The sequence below is a fragment of the Neovison vison genome, chromosome 13, assembly GCF_020171115.1.
Source record: "Neovison vison isolate M4711 chromosome 13, ASM_NN_V1, whole genome shotgun sequence".
NCBI lineage: Eukaryota > Metazoa > Chordata > Mammalia > Carnivora > Mustelidae > Neogale > Neogale vison.
In genome coordinates, this window is record NC_058103.1 from 112686102 (window position 1) to 112703193 (window position 17092).

A 17092-nucleotide genomic window follows, 5' to 3' on the forward strand; every position below is an offset into this window, starting at 1 on the left:
AGTAGGTGCATTTTAATAAACTCCAAGCCTGATTTCAACTTAATCTGACCCATATTAAAAGCCAAAAAAGAAATCTATGTTACCACTTCACTCAGTTCTAAGTTTGCCCTTTCGTTCTAACTGGCTTTGATTGTTATTCACATTTGCAATTGTTGACTCTGGCTTGTATTTGTTTTAGCTACTTTTCAGGGTTTTAAGAAAGTAATTTATTTTGCCCATATTAAATTGACTATAATATTTTAAGATTCTTTTCAACTTTGCTCATATTAGCCCATTTGTTGATTTAACAGGTCTTAAGTTGTTTCAGCTGTTTTTCAGTTAAATATTTTCATTTAAAAATTATCATCTGATGTTAAAGAATTTAAAGAATACAATTACATTTATTTCAGTGATTTTACATTCATAGCTGTTTTTAATATTTTACTTAATTCTAATCTATTCTTGGAATATGATTACAAAATGCTGTGGGGGGAGAAAAAACTATTGTAAGAGACTACTTTAAGCTTCTGTTGTAATATAAAGGGCCAATATAGAGGATTTAATGAGGATTCACAGAGATTCAGAAGATCTTGGTCCCAGCTCAGGCCATCCTAGCCAAACAACTGAATTGAAGCCATTTCATGGCTCCAAGTCTGTTTACTCATCTGTAAAATGACATGCCCCGCATTTGGGGCCAAATTCAGAAGGTGACACGGCAACCATTATGACAGCAACTCCATTTTCTGCTATCACACGGACTTCTATATGTTCAAAATTTAAAAAAAATTAATTTTCAAGAGAAATTCTATCTTGCCATTGTAGATGGAAAACCTATGTCACTTTCCATCAAGAAGAGGTTACAGTAAAATAAATACAAAAGAAAACCAGCAGAGTTATTAAATTCTAGCAAGGCACTCCCAAAGGCTGGCCCCAGGTTGAGAACTGTTGAAGATGTAACGTGTACCCAACTGAGGCATTTTTCTTGATGTTAAAAAAAGATGTTGCATGGGGTTGAAAGAGAACTAACTGGAAAGCATGACTTTCTCACTCTATGATTCAGTGTCATGTAATAAGGTTTCTGGTTTCATCTAAAGTCAAGGGTGAGCTACTGCCAGCAGTGAGTAGTCTCATACTTTCTGAAAACCCAGTGTAAGGTATGTTGTGGAACAAAACGTTTCATGATATTCCAGGAACAAGTTTCCTGGCTCTTCAAATCTTCTCTTTTATGTGCCGTCTGTCTCTTTACCAATCCAAGATGGAAGGTACTCTGGTAGAAGGCCAGAAATGTGAGCTGGTCTATTTTTTTTTTTAAGATTTTATTTATTTATTTGAGAGAGAGAGAGAGAGAGAGACAGAAGGACAGAGGGAGGAGCAGAAGAAGAGGGAGAAGCAGGTTCCCCACTGAGCAGGGAACCTGAAGTGGGACTCCATCCTAGGACCCCAGGATCATGACCTGAGCCAAAGGCAGACGCTCAACCAACTGTGCCACCCAGGTGCCCCTATTTGAAAGCTTATTATATCAGGGACCTTTGGGGAGGGGAGAAATTGGACCTGGAAAGGAGAGTGCCCTCTGCTAGAAGGTGCCCCCCCAACCCCCCATGGAAAGAGGGAAAGGGAAGAGCTTGGGAGAAGGAGATCTGCCGCAATAGTGAGACACTCAAAAATAATTTGGAGGTTGTTCCAGTATGGAATAACTGATGGTCTTTAGTACATTCCAAATATACAAAAAATGTTTTACGAACTCAAATCTTATACCAAATGTAAGGCATTATGGAATTATCCTGTTAGACTGTAATGTGGTTATTATGAGTGACAGCAGAATGACCCTGATGCAGTTCACCTGATGTAGAAAGGCAATTCATTCAAAGGCCAACTTCAAGAAACTGGGAGTTCATCTAGGGGGTGACCCAGCCCACTTTGAGCTCAGCAAACATGAAGCCCTGAGTCAGCATTTCCCAAAGCATTTTCTCAAAAATGTCAGTACCAGTAGAACGCTGTGAAAAACCCTCCAAATCTGAAAAAGGTTCTGTGACCCTTTTGGTAAAGTCTACTTACCATACCATCCTCTTAAATATCTATTACTTACATTAGGACAGTGAAAGCTCTGAGAAGTCCTGTAATAAAGAATGTGCACACCTTTGTTTGATCATGTTTGTCATCTGCAGACAAAACAAGCTTTCATTAATAACTGAGCAAAACTCATATTCAGGGCCACCATAACTGACTTGTAATGTGGTACCATCACCAACTGGGCACTCTGGAACAAGGACAAAGTTAAATACTAAGGAAGAAACAATGTTCTCTTTTCCTAAATGCTTTAAGAAAGAGTAGTTTTACTCTGGAATTAAGATCAAAGTATTTCCTGGAGATTTCAGGAGGGGCTTTGGGACATACCAGACATTTTGGTCTTCAGGCACTTGAGGTGGCCTATCTCATTTAACACCATAAGAACCCTATGAAGGCAGGCAATACGGTTTCCCCCACGTGTCCAGAGGAGGAAAAGAAAGCTCCCAGAGGCTGAGCAATTTTTTGAATATCAGTGCTAAGTGGTGGGTCCAGGACTTGAAACCAGACCATCCCCAATCCTCAACTAGTCAGCTGCCCACTTTTGCAGGCAACCTCTCCCCTGGAAACTTAAGGAAAAGCAAACTTCCCAATGGGCACATTTTATCACCTTCCTCAAACTTCCATTGTATGTACACAGAAATGGGTTCACAGAAGATGGATACCCTTTCTCCTTCCAGAGCTCTACCTCACTCCTTACTCTCTGGCCACAAGTCTGCTTCAGAGCTGAAGAGGTTACAGAGCTCGTCACATCCAGACCAGCTGCTCTAGACACTCATACCAGCCCTGAGAACTACCCTCGTGCAGTTTATTCAGACCATCCTTATACAGAGCAAACACTTAGGTAATCTAATCTGTCCAAACATTTACATCCCACCCAATCCTTTAAAAACCTTGGGTTTTGCCAGCATTTTCGAAGGGGCCTTGGAAGGCAGTTCCCATGGCTCCATGTGGGATGCATGAAAATATAAATGTCAGATTGGCAATGGTTTATTAGGTCCCACTGATAACTACAAAGTACAATACTTTGGGTATTTTTCCAACATGGGCTCTCCCAGAAGAGGCAGAAAAAAAAGTTTTATCTGAGAGGCCTCAGATTCTGGTCCTATCATCCATTACACTGTCTTCTTAGAACTCCACTGAGAGGCTTGGAACAGAAGACTTCCAGCCTGTTCCTGTGGCTCACTGGGGACTCAGGAGATGTTCTAGGCCCTGGGAGCCCCACTCTGCTTGGCGGTTGGAACTGAAGATCACCCTCCATTCAGTCCTGTAGCCCCTGGTAACCAAACATAGAAGCAGGGTGGGTCCCCAGCCTTACCTGTAATGGGCTTAGATTGGGGCATATTGCATTTAAAGAGCGAAATGATAACCAGGCCCTGCAGGGTCACAATTCTCTACCACTTGCCCTCGTAAAGGTAGACCTGTGTTTGACTGACAGATTCCACAAAAGTCTGGAACAATCACCTTAGTAACCTGTTGGGCTTCCCTATTCATTCATTCATTTGTTCACTCTCCAGTCAATCTACCTTCCCTCTCTCCTTCCCCGACTCCTCCTACCCTCCCCATGCTTGCCTGCTCGCTTCCTTCCTCCTCCTTAAACCCTTACCATAAGTCAGGCACTGTTTCTGTTGCTAGAGAGATGGGGGAGTACAATAAATATGGTCTTGCTCTTACTATGAACCATATCTAGGTCTGAATGAAGGGGTACCCGTATTCACCTATTGTTCACCGGGACCCATTTCCTCTTCTAGCTAGACTAAATTTCCCAGGACTTCTCATCATTGGGTGCAGCCCCATGAGCTGACTGAGTTCTGGTCACTGGAATGCGGGAAGAAGCCATGTACAATACCTCTGGACCTTGCAGGTGAAACCTCCCACCAAACCCCATATTCTTTCTCTCTTCCATCATGAACAGTCCTATGGCAGAGGGCTCACTGGAGGTCTCCAAGGCACTAAGTGACAGTGAATCCCTAACATGGAAGGAGCTAAAAGTCCTTGAATGACTTTGTGGCACTACGCAATCCCACCTACCCACCACCTACTCACCCTGTTCTGTGATGCGAGTCAGAAATACAGCCTGATTGGGGTAAGCCACTGAGATCTGGGCATTGTTTATGATAGCATTCAGTTATGAGATTAAGTCACTCATTACACCTTGTTTCCTAGGCAGGGATCTTAAGGAAGTATTTCTCAACAGGAGTATTTAAATTTTGCCCAACCAAGAGGTCTCCAACTGGGCTTAATTCTTCACCTAAACAGCAATCAATAGGTAGCAGCTTCGTGTTGTTTCCACAGAACTTAACAAGAGTTATAGCTGAACAAATGGATATGGGCAGAGTCAGTCTGACAAATCAGTGACGAAACACGGACCCTTCAATCACTTGGACAAGTGACCCAGAAGAAGAAATTAAAAAATGGATTCATAGTTCATATTGTGCAAAAATACATTCCAGGCTGACTTAAAACTTAAATTGTAGAAAGTAAAACCTGAAAGCTTTTGGAGGTATAAATAGGACAAAATCTTTAATATGAGCAGTAGGGAAGACTATCTTGAAAGGACAAAAAAACACAACCAAACAGGAAAAGACCGGAAGAAAACAGATTACATACAAATAAAGAGTTCAGTATAACAAAAAGGCTTCATAAACAAAAAGAACAAAAAGTCTTCATAAACAAAAAGATAAGTGATAAGCTAGAACAGGGGCCAGCCGACTGTAGCTCCTGGGCCATAATTTGGCCCTCAGCCTGTTTTTTGTGAATACAGGCTTACTGGAAATCAGCCATGCTTATTTGTCTGTTTGCTGCGGAGAGCATGTCCCAGACAAATCTGCTGAACGTCTGTTTTTGGAGACAGGCTTTCTGATCATGAAACAAGAAACATCAGACTCCAAAACATTAAGTCCTCTTGGGTGCCTCTGCTCAAATTCAATGGTCAAGTGACCTTTAAATAAAAATACTGTAATATCAGTAACAGCCCTGGTGCTTGACATTTACATATTTATATATTTACATATTATGTCATGTAATCCTCAGTACAATTCAGCAGAAGAAACAACTGCCACCCTATTTTATAAAGAGGAAAACTGAGGGTCTGTGAATTTAATAAGATTACACAAAGCTGCACACTGTAAACGTTAACGCTGAGTTGCCAACTTCTGTTAAGCTATCCTTGTCCAGCAAAACAGCTCATGTTCATTACATCATATTAGGATAACTGCTCTTCAACCAGAATAATAACTGGCTTCCCCTACACGCACTCCTCCAGGGAGAAGAACGTGGGGACTAACTACCCTGAGTCTTCAGGTCACCTGGCAGTTGCATGTAATTACTCTTAATAATTTAGAGCTCATGTAATCCAAGTCACTAACATCTAATGTCTGTTTCCACAGGGGAGAATCAGACTCTGTATTGTTGGGTTCAGACAAGCATCCTCTTTTTAGGGGTGCTGTCAGAGTGTCCACTCAGTGTTCCTCTCTCCTATTCTGACATTGCTGTTTTTTTCTGACATTGCAAATTGTTCAATGTTAGCACACTTATGCAATTAGGGCAACTGCAAAGAAAGAAGATGGTCCACACAGAAGCTGGGCTCACAGGGGAGTGTGAGTGACCATTACACAGTACCATCACTTAGCCCAGCAAAGCCTATGACCCTTTTATGTTACATTTGCAAACCTGGCAGAAACCTGACTCAACAAACCAAAAAGATGCTGGTACACATTAGTTGACACAGATATCAACAAGCATGTCTTACTTCTCTTTCAACAGGTGCATGGGATCATCACTGCTAAAATAGACAAGTAACTTCTGTTAGCCAACATGTTAATCAAAGGCTTGCTCATGGCCTTAATTGTATTTATTCTTCACCCTGGTACCATAAAAGAGATAATTTAGCCCAGAAGTTTTCAGCAGTCTTTCAAAATATCTCTCTTTCCTATGCATATGGTCCTTCACTCAAAAAAAAAAAACCCTATCAAAAAGCCATAACACAAATTCTGGGTTTTTTTTTTAAAAAAGAACTTTTAAACTGTAATTGTTGAAATAGCAAAGTGAAGATGTGTTGCAAGATACCGCATGAGCTTTGATGTAACTAAATATCAGCCAATCAATCAGAGCCAACCATGTAAATATTTAATCACGTACTTCAATACAATCCTTTCTTGGAAAACTTATTCAGGGATAACAAGAGTTCCAATATGATCACCAAAAATATGGCACCATCTTGAAAGTGTGCAATATAATGGATGGGCATCACATTATTCATGATTCCTGCCCCAAACATTTTTCATAAGGATGCAGTAGCCTAAATTTCCCAAAAGACAGAAATGCGGTGTTGGAAAAGTACAAAGATATCCAACTTAGAAATGAAACAAAGAAGTAAAATTTCAAAATAAAAGCTGTATTGAACATATCCCACAATGTTTCAGTATCTCTTACTTGTATAGATGTTGGATTCCTTTAGCTAGAGTGTCATCAAATAGTTGTGACTAAAGTAGTGTTATCAGAATTCAAATAAGGGAAAGGTCACTTTCATGTTGATTTCATGTTATTCTTTTTCTGTAGACCCAAAGGCCATTTTCAAGCAGGGATTGGTTTGGAAATGGGGATAAAACTCTCTGGGGACAAACCAATAGTTTTCCATACTAGGCAGAAATCATCCTTAGTGGTACAGAACAAATATAACAAAGATAGGCATTTATTGGTAAATCCTACTACTGGTATGTCTCTAAAATTCTCAGGTCTGACATTCAGCCTGTATGGGAATCTGGTTGCAAGAAAGGCTCTTGGCTAGGACTGAAGCCACACATCACCTGATTCTGCCAATGCAGTAACTTATCCCTGTTGCCATTCCTGGCCTCTATCCTGCTTTTCATTCTCACATTTCCAACTTCTGCTCTATAGCTCTTCTTTCATAACCCAAGTTTCCTTCCAAATAAGTACATCTAAAACTAAATCCTCCTGTTCAAAACAAACGTACTTACAAACAATAAACAAGGCCTCCCTGCTCTCAACCCAAAAGGAATCATTCAACCTTTCTCAATAAATCATGACTGTTTCCAAACCTTTAGAAAGAGCTATGGTCATGTGACTAAAGCAATCCTTTCTAACTCACACAAAAACATTCTTAGGGTCAATAGTGTCTAAAGACTGGGTAAAACATGGGACTTTCAGCAAGTTTGTATTCAAAGCCCCTCAAGATGAAAGAATCCCGCAGTAAAAGCCGCTATATGCCTCGTCACCAGTATTAGGACATTTAAAGCTAATTTATTTTCTTAAGTTTCTATTTTAATTCCCATTAACATACAGCATTATATATAACTTCAGGCATACAATATAGTGATTCAACACTTCCATCAGAGCTCACTTAAATGATAGATTTCATTTGCTTTTGTTAGTAGAAGCCTGTGCTATGTTTTTTCTCACTACCTGAGTCCTTGTTCTAATAGAGAAATTACAGCTAAAGAGATGATCATGTAGGAAAATGATACTAGTAATGGCATCAAAGCCTCAGAGAGCTGGTGTCAGTATGAATCTGCTGAGATGGAGGACAGTGTATACACAAAGCCAAGAGGTCAGTTGCCTGGGGGCAAAGGGAAGTATGACAAATCGGAAGTGAAAAATGACATGATTCTCCCAAGAGACTACTGCCAAAGGCAGATTTGTTCCTCCTCTCTCAAAGCAGTATTTTTAAAACTTTTAAATTATTCATATATTAAAACTAATGTTTTCATACATCTACTCATTCATTCCAATGAATATTGACCAAGTCCCGATATGGCCATGAACAAGGGAGTGGAAGTGCCTGCTCTTGTGGGGCTTTCATTCCAGCAAATGAGTAAACCAACTCTATAAATTTCAAATAGTTCCAAGTACTCTGAAGAAAATAAACGGGGTGATGTGTTAAGAGAGTGGTAGGGTATGATCACAAAGGTCATTGAAAGGAGGTGACTTTGAAGTGAGACCTAAATGACACAGAGGGAACTGTAAGAAGATCTGGAGGTCAGAAGATTTCAAGGTGGATAAGCAGCATGTGCAAAGGTCCTGCCAGGCGATGCAGAAAGACACTAGTGTGGCTGGAGTACAGTACAAGAGGGAGAAGGATATGAAGCCAGAAGCAATGACCATGTGTGCACACGACATAATATTAGCATCCTGGGCTTACCATACAAACACCACAGACTTGGGGGCTGAAACAACAGAAATTTTTTTCTCATGGTTCTGGAGCCTGGAAGTCTAAGATCAAGATACTGGGAAGATTGGTTTCCCTTTGAGGCTTCTTTCCTTGGCCTGCAAATGGCTACCCTGTAGATGCCACTTCACCGGACTGTCCCTCTGTGCATACTCATTCCCTTGAATTTCTTTCCACGTGTCCTAATCTCTTATCAGGACATCACTCAGACTGGATTGGGGCCCATCCCTGAAGGCCTCATCTGATTTCACCTCTTGAAAGGCCGGCAGTCTTATTCTGAGTTACTGAGGGTTAGGGCTCCAACATATGAATTTCAACGGGAAACAATTCTGCCACAGTGGAGGTCACAGAAACAAAAAGAATTCTTTTTGTTAAGGAAGGCCATAGAGGGTCTGAAGCAGGGCAGCCTACCACACAGTAACTGCCTGCTATGCTGTGGAGAGGAGGTGGTGGAAGTGAAAGCAAGAAGGCCACTTTGGAGGGGATTTGCAGCAGCCCTGACAAGAACTGGTGGTGGTGTGCCCCAGAAGGGAGGCACAGAGGTGGAGAAAAGAGGCCAGATACAGGATGTATGTGGGAGGTAGAAAAGATAGGACTTGTGAATGGATTGAATAGGATGAATGAGAGGAAGACAGGCCTTAAGACTCGCAAGTGTTGACTCCCAAGAGTTTGGCTTGAGCAACTGGGTAGGCAGTGATGCCATTTACTGAGATGGAAACAGATTCTATTTTATTACACACATGCGTAAAAGAGAAACATGACTTCAACATATGATGCTGGTTCATCGTTAGAAGTCTTGAAAACAGATGTGTAAAGATAGAAATAAGGGCCAAGTGGCCAGTTAGAAAGCAAATCAGGAAATCCCTGGATCAGCCTAAGAAGAGTGAGAGCACAGTACTTTTGTAATCAGTTCAAACAATTTCTTGGAAGAGGTTGGATTCTAGGAGTTATTCAAATCATGGGTGTGCCAGAGAATGTTGGATGTCTTCCAAAACCCATGATCTTCCATGATAACAGAATTTCTAGATGAGCTTATGGCTACCCCCTCCCAAGACTACATTTCTGGGCCTTCTTAGAAGCTAGGTGTGGCCACAAGATGCCTTTCAGGCCAACGGAATATAAGTGGAGGTATCATATGGCAACTTCCTGGTAATTTGCACATGAAAAGGCAGGTCTATCCACTTTCCTCATTAGTCTCCTGTCTTCTTCAACATCTTGCTGCCTGGAATTGAAATATGATGGCTGGAACTCTAATTACCTCTTGAAATCTAAGAATTAGGACCAAATTTTAGGGATGGAACAGTGATGAGGTGGAAGATTCCAGAACCTCCTGGAGCCTTTGTGGAGCTAAGCCATCATGCCAGTATCAGATTATCTTCCTCTGGACTTTTAAGTAAGAGAGAAATCAATTTCCATCTTGTTTAAGCCACTTTGTTTCAGTCTCTGCTTCTTAACACTGAACTAAGTCTCAGCTGATATAATGTGAGAGAGACAGTCATTGGAACACTATGGTGGAGGCAACTACACACTGTTCCAGGCATCTTTTCAGTTTAGTAATAACTGGTTTCTAAAGAATCTGTCCCATTCTCACGGTAGATGAGAGTGTTGGGGTCCTATGACAGAATCATGCTAGATAGACAGGTAGATAAAATTTTAAGATCAGAACTGTTTGGATTAAAAGGGGCAGAACTCTAAGGACCACTATTTGAAAACCACTGCCTACATGACAGTGATGTTAGAGTTATTGAACTGATTTCTTTCTATGATCTACCAGCTAATGTTCTCAAGGCCAACAGCAGTTATATTTCAGGAGTTATATGAATAGTAAATATTTTCAGGATGAAGACAAGCTACATGGGGAGGAGCCATCGATAGCTGTAAGTTTGTTTGAGTGTGCCTGCAGCAGAGAGCAAAGCAGGAGATCAGTATATGGACTGATCTGGGTATCCTGTATTGTCAGTGTAGCAGGGCCTGCATGCTATCCATTCATCTGTCAAGCAAATCTTTTTGTAAGAAGAAAGGAGTGGGGAAAAAAGAAGAAATCATCCCATATGTCTATGGTCAAATGATTTCCAAAAAAGGCACCAAATCATTCAATGGGAGAATAATAATCTCTTCGTCTCTTCAACAAATGGTGCTGGGACAACTGGATATCCACATGCAAAAGAATCAAGTTTGACCCCTTCCTCACACCATTTACAAATATTAACTCAAAATAGATCAAAGAGCTAAATGTAAAAATTTAAACTCTAAAAATCCTAGAGGTAAAATAGGTATAAATTTTCACGACCAGGGATTAAGCAATGGATTTAAGATATGGTACCCAATGCACATGCAACAAAAGAAAAAAAAATACATATTGGACTTCATCAAAATACAAAATTTCTGGGGTGCCTGGGTGGCTCAGTGGGTTAAAGCCTCTGCCTTCAGCTCAGGTCATGATCCCAGGGTCCTGGGATCAAACCCCACATCGGGGTCTCTGCTCGGCAGGGAGCCTGCTTCCTCCTCTCTCTCTGCCTGCCTCTCTGCCTACTTGTGATCTCTGTCTGTCAAATAAATGAATAAAATCTTTAATAAATAAATAAATAAAAATTTCTGTGTTTCAGAAGACATTATAAAGAAAGTGAAAAGATAACCCACAAAATAGGAGAAAATATTTAAAAAGCATATAACTGATCAATAACTAGATTATATAAAGAATTCTTACAGCTTAACAATAAAAACACAATATAATTTAAAAATGGGCAAAGGATTTGAATACATGTTTCTTTAAAAAAAAAGACATACCAATGTTAAGTAGGTAGATGAAAAGACATCCAACATCATTAGTTGTTAAGGAAAAGCAAAATGAAATCACAATGAGATACCACTTCACCCCATACCAGGATGGCTGAAATGAAAAAGACTGACAATAACAAATGTTGACAGGGATGTGGAGAAATCAGAACCCCTACACATGCTGGTAAGAATGTAAAATGGTGCAGCTGCTGTGGAAAACAGCTGTAAGTTCCTCAAAAAGGTAATGATAGAGTTAACATATGACTTAGCAATTTCACTCCTAGATACATACCCAAGAGAATTGAAAACATATGTTCACATAAAAAATTTGTACATGGATGTTCACAGCAGTATTTTTTATGTTCTCAAAAAGGTGGAACCAATCCAAATGTCCATCAATAGATGAATGGATGAAAATGTGGCATATCCACACGGTGGAATGTTATTTGTCAATAAAAAGAAATAAAGAACTGAGACCTGCTACAATATGGAAGACCTTGAAAATAGTATGCTAAGTGAAAGAAGCCAGTCACAAAACACCAGATTTTGTAGGATTCCATTTATGTGAAGTGTCCAGAGAAAGAAGGTAGATTTGTATCCACAAGGGATAGGAGAAGGGGGTAAATGGGAGACAAGAGGTTTCTTTTGGGGATGACAGAAACATTGTGGAATTAGGCAGTGATGACAATTATACAATGCTGTGAGTATGCTAAAAATCACTGAATTGTATAGTGCCAGACTTGAGAATAGTGCCAAAATTGTTGAAGGGGTGAATTTTACATTTTGTGGATCTTATCTGTAAAAATCAGTAAAATAAAGAGAAGAAAAGGAGACAGGGCTCTCCTGAGCATCAAACCATGGCCCAAAAATATCTCTGCCATGTTTCAATAAGTTTGCAGGCTGCAAAAAAAAAAAATCAGTATGAAGTACTTGTCATTTTACTTGAGTTTAATCATTCTGCAAAAGTAGCAACATAGAAGAGTAATTTAAACCTTAGTAGGGAAGAAAGGGTTAAGAAAGGGCTAACTCGGGAGGCCTGTGATGCCCAAACCCTGTACATTTCACAGAAAGGCCTATCTTAAGGACTGGCCCTTAGCCAGGCTCCTTGGAAGATAAGCCCCGAGACCTTGGAATATTGTCCAATGAGAGTGTTCACATATGCCCAAGGCTTTGGACATACTGTACAGTGTGACCACACAAGTCGATCCTAGCAATGCAGTTTAATGATGAACACCTGTTTTTGCTTGGGGAGTAGGAAGGTGCTGGAGTCTGAACAGCTGAGGTCAGTCATGCAGGTGCTGTATGCCCCCATGACTGACCCCAATAAAAACCCTGGACACCAAGGCCTCAGTGCACTTCCCAGGTTGGCAAAACTTCTCATGAGCTACCACATTCTTGCCAGGAGAAGTAGGTATATCCCTGCATAACTCTACTGGAATCCTGCACCTGGTTTCCCCTGGACTTCACCCCAGGCACCTTTTCCCTCCACAGATTTTAATGTGTAAGTTCTCACTGTAATAAACCATCACTGTGAGTCCAACACCTTTCTTGAGTCCGGTGATTCCATCCACTCAATCATCAAGCCTGAGGGTGGTCTTGCCAATCCCTAACACACTGAATTTTGAAGGTGCTGGCTTTCCCAGTGTACTTAACATGCAAGCAAATCACACAGGTGTAGCAGCTGAGTATAATATCCAGTCACAAGAGGGGAAGATGGAACCTGACCACAGGCCATGGCTGTAACTGGAGCAAGATGGCAACCTAGGGATTGAGTGGAGGACATGAACACATTTACTCAGCAAGTCTTAATAACCAGCTAGAGTAAAAGGGGTCCCAGTTGAGAAGAGCAACATTCACAGACAAGAACTCCAGAGAATCCTCAAGAAACAAAGGGGGCAAAGTTATCCCAAAGCCTAGAAGAAATGTGGTTTCCTCAAGAGTAGGATTGCAGGGATGGCCACAGAGCAAGACCAGGAGAGTATGGGGAGAAAATTCTGGCGTGGAGCCGAAATATCCTTCCAGACTTCAGAATAGTGCCAACTTAGAAATCTAAGAAATTTATGCTTCAGACTGTTATTTCTATAGAATGAAATGTGAAGGAGAAGTGCAACAGGATATTAGTATGTGTTTTATAGAGATCTACAATATGTTTGGAAGACCCTGGGTTAAACAATTTTAACTAATTTTTTGTTGTTTTTAACCACAGGACTTTCTCAGAGCTTTTAATAAGCTAATCTGCATGATGAATTGTCAAGATAGGAATATAACACGCAGCATTCCCAACTGTATTTGACCACAGAATTCCCTTCCAAGCAGGACTTCAGAGATCCACCCGATCCAACACCAGACTGAGAAAGATTGTTCATCCAGGAAAATGGAAACCCATATTCAGCAAAACACAAGCATATTGTTTCAAAACTTTCTCCTGTGAACCCTTGTGCCTGTGTGATGCTTTGCTTATCTTAGTTTCTTAGTAAAAGGACCTGAGAAGCAAGAAGGGATGTTGGAATGAGTGCTGGCTTTGAAGGAAGATAAACCTGAGCATGCCCTCAGTTTCCCCAGATGTAGTGGTCACACTCCTCAGGTTGTTAAGAGGATAACAAAGAGATAAAACATCTGAATTACCTAGTGAGGGGCTGACCATAAGGGAAGGTAACAATAAATATGTAGCGCCCTCTGTCTCCCTCCTTATCCTTGAGCCTATAGCTCTGTTTCAGGGGCAAAGAAGGCATCTTCATACTTCCTCCAGTGTTCACGGAAAGGTAGGCACATTGGCCATGATGGCAGTGGTGGCAACTGATCCAACTCCAGGACCCAGAGAACCAGGGACCCTGGGGATGATAGTGAGCAACTGGGGATGATGGTGAGTGGCAACTCCAGGACAGATCTGGAATTGGCCGTAAGGGGAGGCCTTTCTCAGCAGAGGAGGCCCTGTGGTTAATGGCACGTGTAAGCATCACTCTGCTATTAGGATAAAGTTTTCACTCACAAACTTCTCCTGGATAACCTCGTTTTGCATCAGTAGTAATCCTGTAAATGGGGTAATAACAGCTACACATTGTAGGTGCATCCTGGGCACTGGACAGTGTGTAATAATAACCTCATTAATTCTCCCAGCAACTCAGAATTAACAAATAAAGAACATGGACTCAGAAAGGTAGAGTATCTTTGAAAGACACAAGGGGCGCCTGGGTGGCTCAGTGGGTTAAGCCGCTGCCTTCCGCTCGGGTCATGATCTCAAGGTTCTGGGATCAAGTCCCGCATCGGGCTCTCTACTCAGCAAGGAGCCTGCTTCCTCCTCTCTCTCTCTGCCTGCCTCTGCCTGCTTGTAATCTCTCTCTGTCAAATAAATAAAATCTTTAAAAAAAAAAAAAAAGAAAGAAAGACACAAGATTGGAACCAGGATGTGTCTGGTTAACCCACTGCCCTCAGCTCACAATGAGCTCCAGCTTTTCTCACAGAGTTGGGGCGGGGGGCTCGGCTTTGCAGTCCTGCAGCCAACTCCTGGGGGTGGTCTTGGGAAGAAAGTTCACCCACATCAAGAACCTGGTGTTGGATGATAATTGAAAACGTCTCCATCTTTCTATCATTCTGTCCTTATGTGGCAGATTACAGGGGGTCCTTGGAGACTCAAGCAAGTCCTCTGGAGACTGGTAATGTCTTCAGTTGGAATTTATACTTTGATGTTTTAGGAAAGAAGATTGATGAAGAAAAACTTCTTGGTTCCAGGTTGGTAGGTGATTGGCCATGTAATTTTCATTCCCCTATCATCCATCAGCTCTGGGTCATGGGGGAAAGTCTCCTAACTCCTTAGGGTTTTCCCCAGAATCCGTATCAGAAAACACTCAGCCACCTTTCACCAGCAACTGTGAGGCTGGGGTAAGAGGTTCAAAAAATATGTGTGGGACCACTGGTGATGGATGGAAGAAAGGTGTTACAAACAAGCCCGGTGTGTTGATTGCCCGAGCCAAGGAGAGAAAACAGTCTTCGTTGGACACACATATCTGATAGCATCTGGATCCATTTAGTAAGCATATTTATTTCATAACAACATGAGATCATGATGCCAGGATGATTAATGATCTTTTATATTCTACCACTCTTTTTGCATAAATCCACACATCTGTTAGGGAGATTAATTATCTGAGATGGGGCAAATATGCATTTTGGTTCCTTCCAAATTAGCAGCACCTGAGTTCTTGGAAAATCATTTCAAGGTTCTTAGGTAATGTGCTTAAGTTTTCCCAAGGGGAAATATTGATATAATCCTCAAACTAAGCAAGAAACAACAACAACAAAAAAAAAGTGAAAAGAGAATCTGGGCTGAAATTTTAGCGATAAGACTAAAAAATTTACTGCCAAATGTATTTTTTAATATGAAGTATAATAGCACACATTATATCTGCGCTGGAGATAGAATGTCTTGGAATACATTGTTAGAGAAATGCTGTTCTCTATATGGCCAACTTCAAGATAAGTGATGTCCCCCTTGCACACCCTCCAGGAGGATTTACAGTCTGAAGTAACAACTGTCAAGGCACTGGCCAACCTCTGAAAGGAGCACAAGGCTTTCTCTTTTCCCTACAGGCCTCACCTGGGAGGGACAGCGCAGACAGTCCCCACTGGAGGGTCTGGTCCCAGCCCCATGGGACAGGCTTTTCATGTCTCACAAAGCATGAGAGGTCCCCGCCTTAACACGCTAGTCCTTTTAGATGGCCTTCTAGAGCAAGTCCCCCTCCCCGCCCTATGCCTGCGTGGTTTCTGCAATGAGCTGCCACCACGGGAGGCATCCCACCCACTGAGGGAGTAAATGGAATGGCAGCTAGGGCCAGCCCTGCTCTGCAGCCCCTGGCGTTCTTCCTCGGAGACCTGACCTTCTTGATTCTTGTTATCTGGTCCTGGAGGCCCATGTAAACCAACCAGGCAAAGGGAACCAGAGGAACTTGGCTCCTGATCCAAGCCCAGGGGTCCTTGGGAAGCAAGGTGGAGGAGCCCAGAGTTTCTGGTGTGAGGTCTGGAGGCATAAGAGCCAATGAGTACAAGAAACCGTCCTGCAGCTGCCCAGGGCTGTTCTCTAGGTCAACCTTCCCGCAGTAACCACACCGCAACGTCAGGCTCAGACTAACCTAAACACCAGTGAAATAGCCTCCCTGAGGTCCCCAGGCGCCAGCACTGCAGCCAGTGGTGAGGCAGGGTCTCCCAGACGAATGGCACTAAACGTAAGACCCCAGGGAAGGAGAGTCAACGTTAACATGGAAAAACTTGACAGGGAAGGTCCTGGAAGAGGCAACACAGTCAAGACCCAATACCAATTGCTCTCCGGCCCACAGCCCTGGTCCTTCCTGCAAAAACCAAAAGCACACCAGCAGGAACTCATCTAAAATGTCTTGCTTTATCCCCAGTTCTGGCTCGTAGGAATGCCACATTCATGAGCTAGTGCATATTGCATTGTTCATGACAACTTGAGAGACCATTTATCAATTGCCTCCCCATTCCCTCTTTAGCCAAAGCAGACAGGACTGTCGGCCAGAGCTCTGTACAAACAGCCCATGCTGACTGCCCGCTTCCTGCCCTCCAGCTCTCTCATCTGAGGCTCTGGGGGCCTTGCCAGGAGCTTCAGCCACTGTCCCGGCTGACAGGACCTACCAGTGTCCCGGAGCTGGTAACACCCACACGTGCTGACCGCCAGAGTCACTTGGGGAAGCCTTTATCCACACAGATCCCACTGTTTCTCCCAGACCTGGCAGCCCAGAGTCTCCTCCCAGATGAGGGAGTTCAGGAATCGGAAGAGTGAGAGGTGTGAGAGGGACACAAGCAGACCTCCTGTCCGGGGTCAGCAGACCTAGAGCTGCAGGTAACGTTCTCCGGATGCCGACTGCCATTTCCAGGGACCTAACTGAGGCCTCACAGGGAAGGGTGGCCTCCTGAGCCGCTTGTACAATGCAGGGTGGTAGAGGTAGGAAGACCAAACAAGGAGCCAGAAGGTCCCCATGACTTGAGAGCCACGGTGTTGTCACAAGGGAAACATGAGTACAATCTCGATAAGATGAGGGGAAGTGACTGACAGATCATTCCGTGCCACCT

General features: G+C 42.4%; 1 protein-coding gene across 1 annotated transcript in view; it reads right to left on the reverse strand.

The window, feature by feature from the left end:
* THSD4 (thrombospondin type 1 domain containing 4) overlaps positions 1-17092 on the reverse strand; it is a 568734-nt gene that overhangs the window by 385292 nt on the left and 166350 nt on the right. The window lies entirely within an intron of this gene.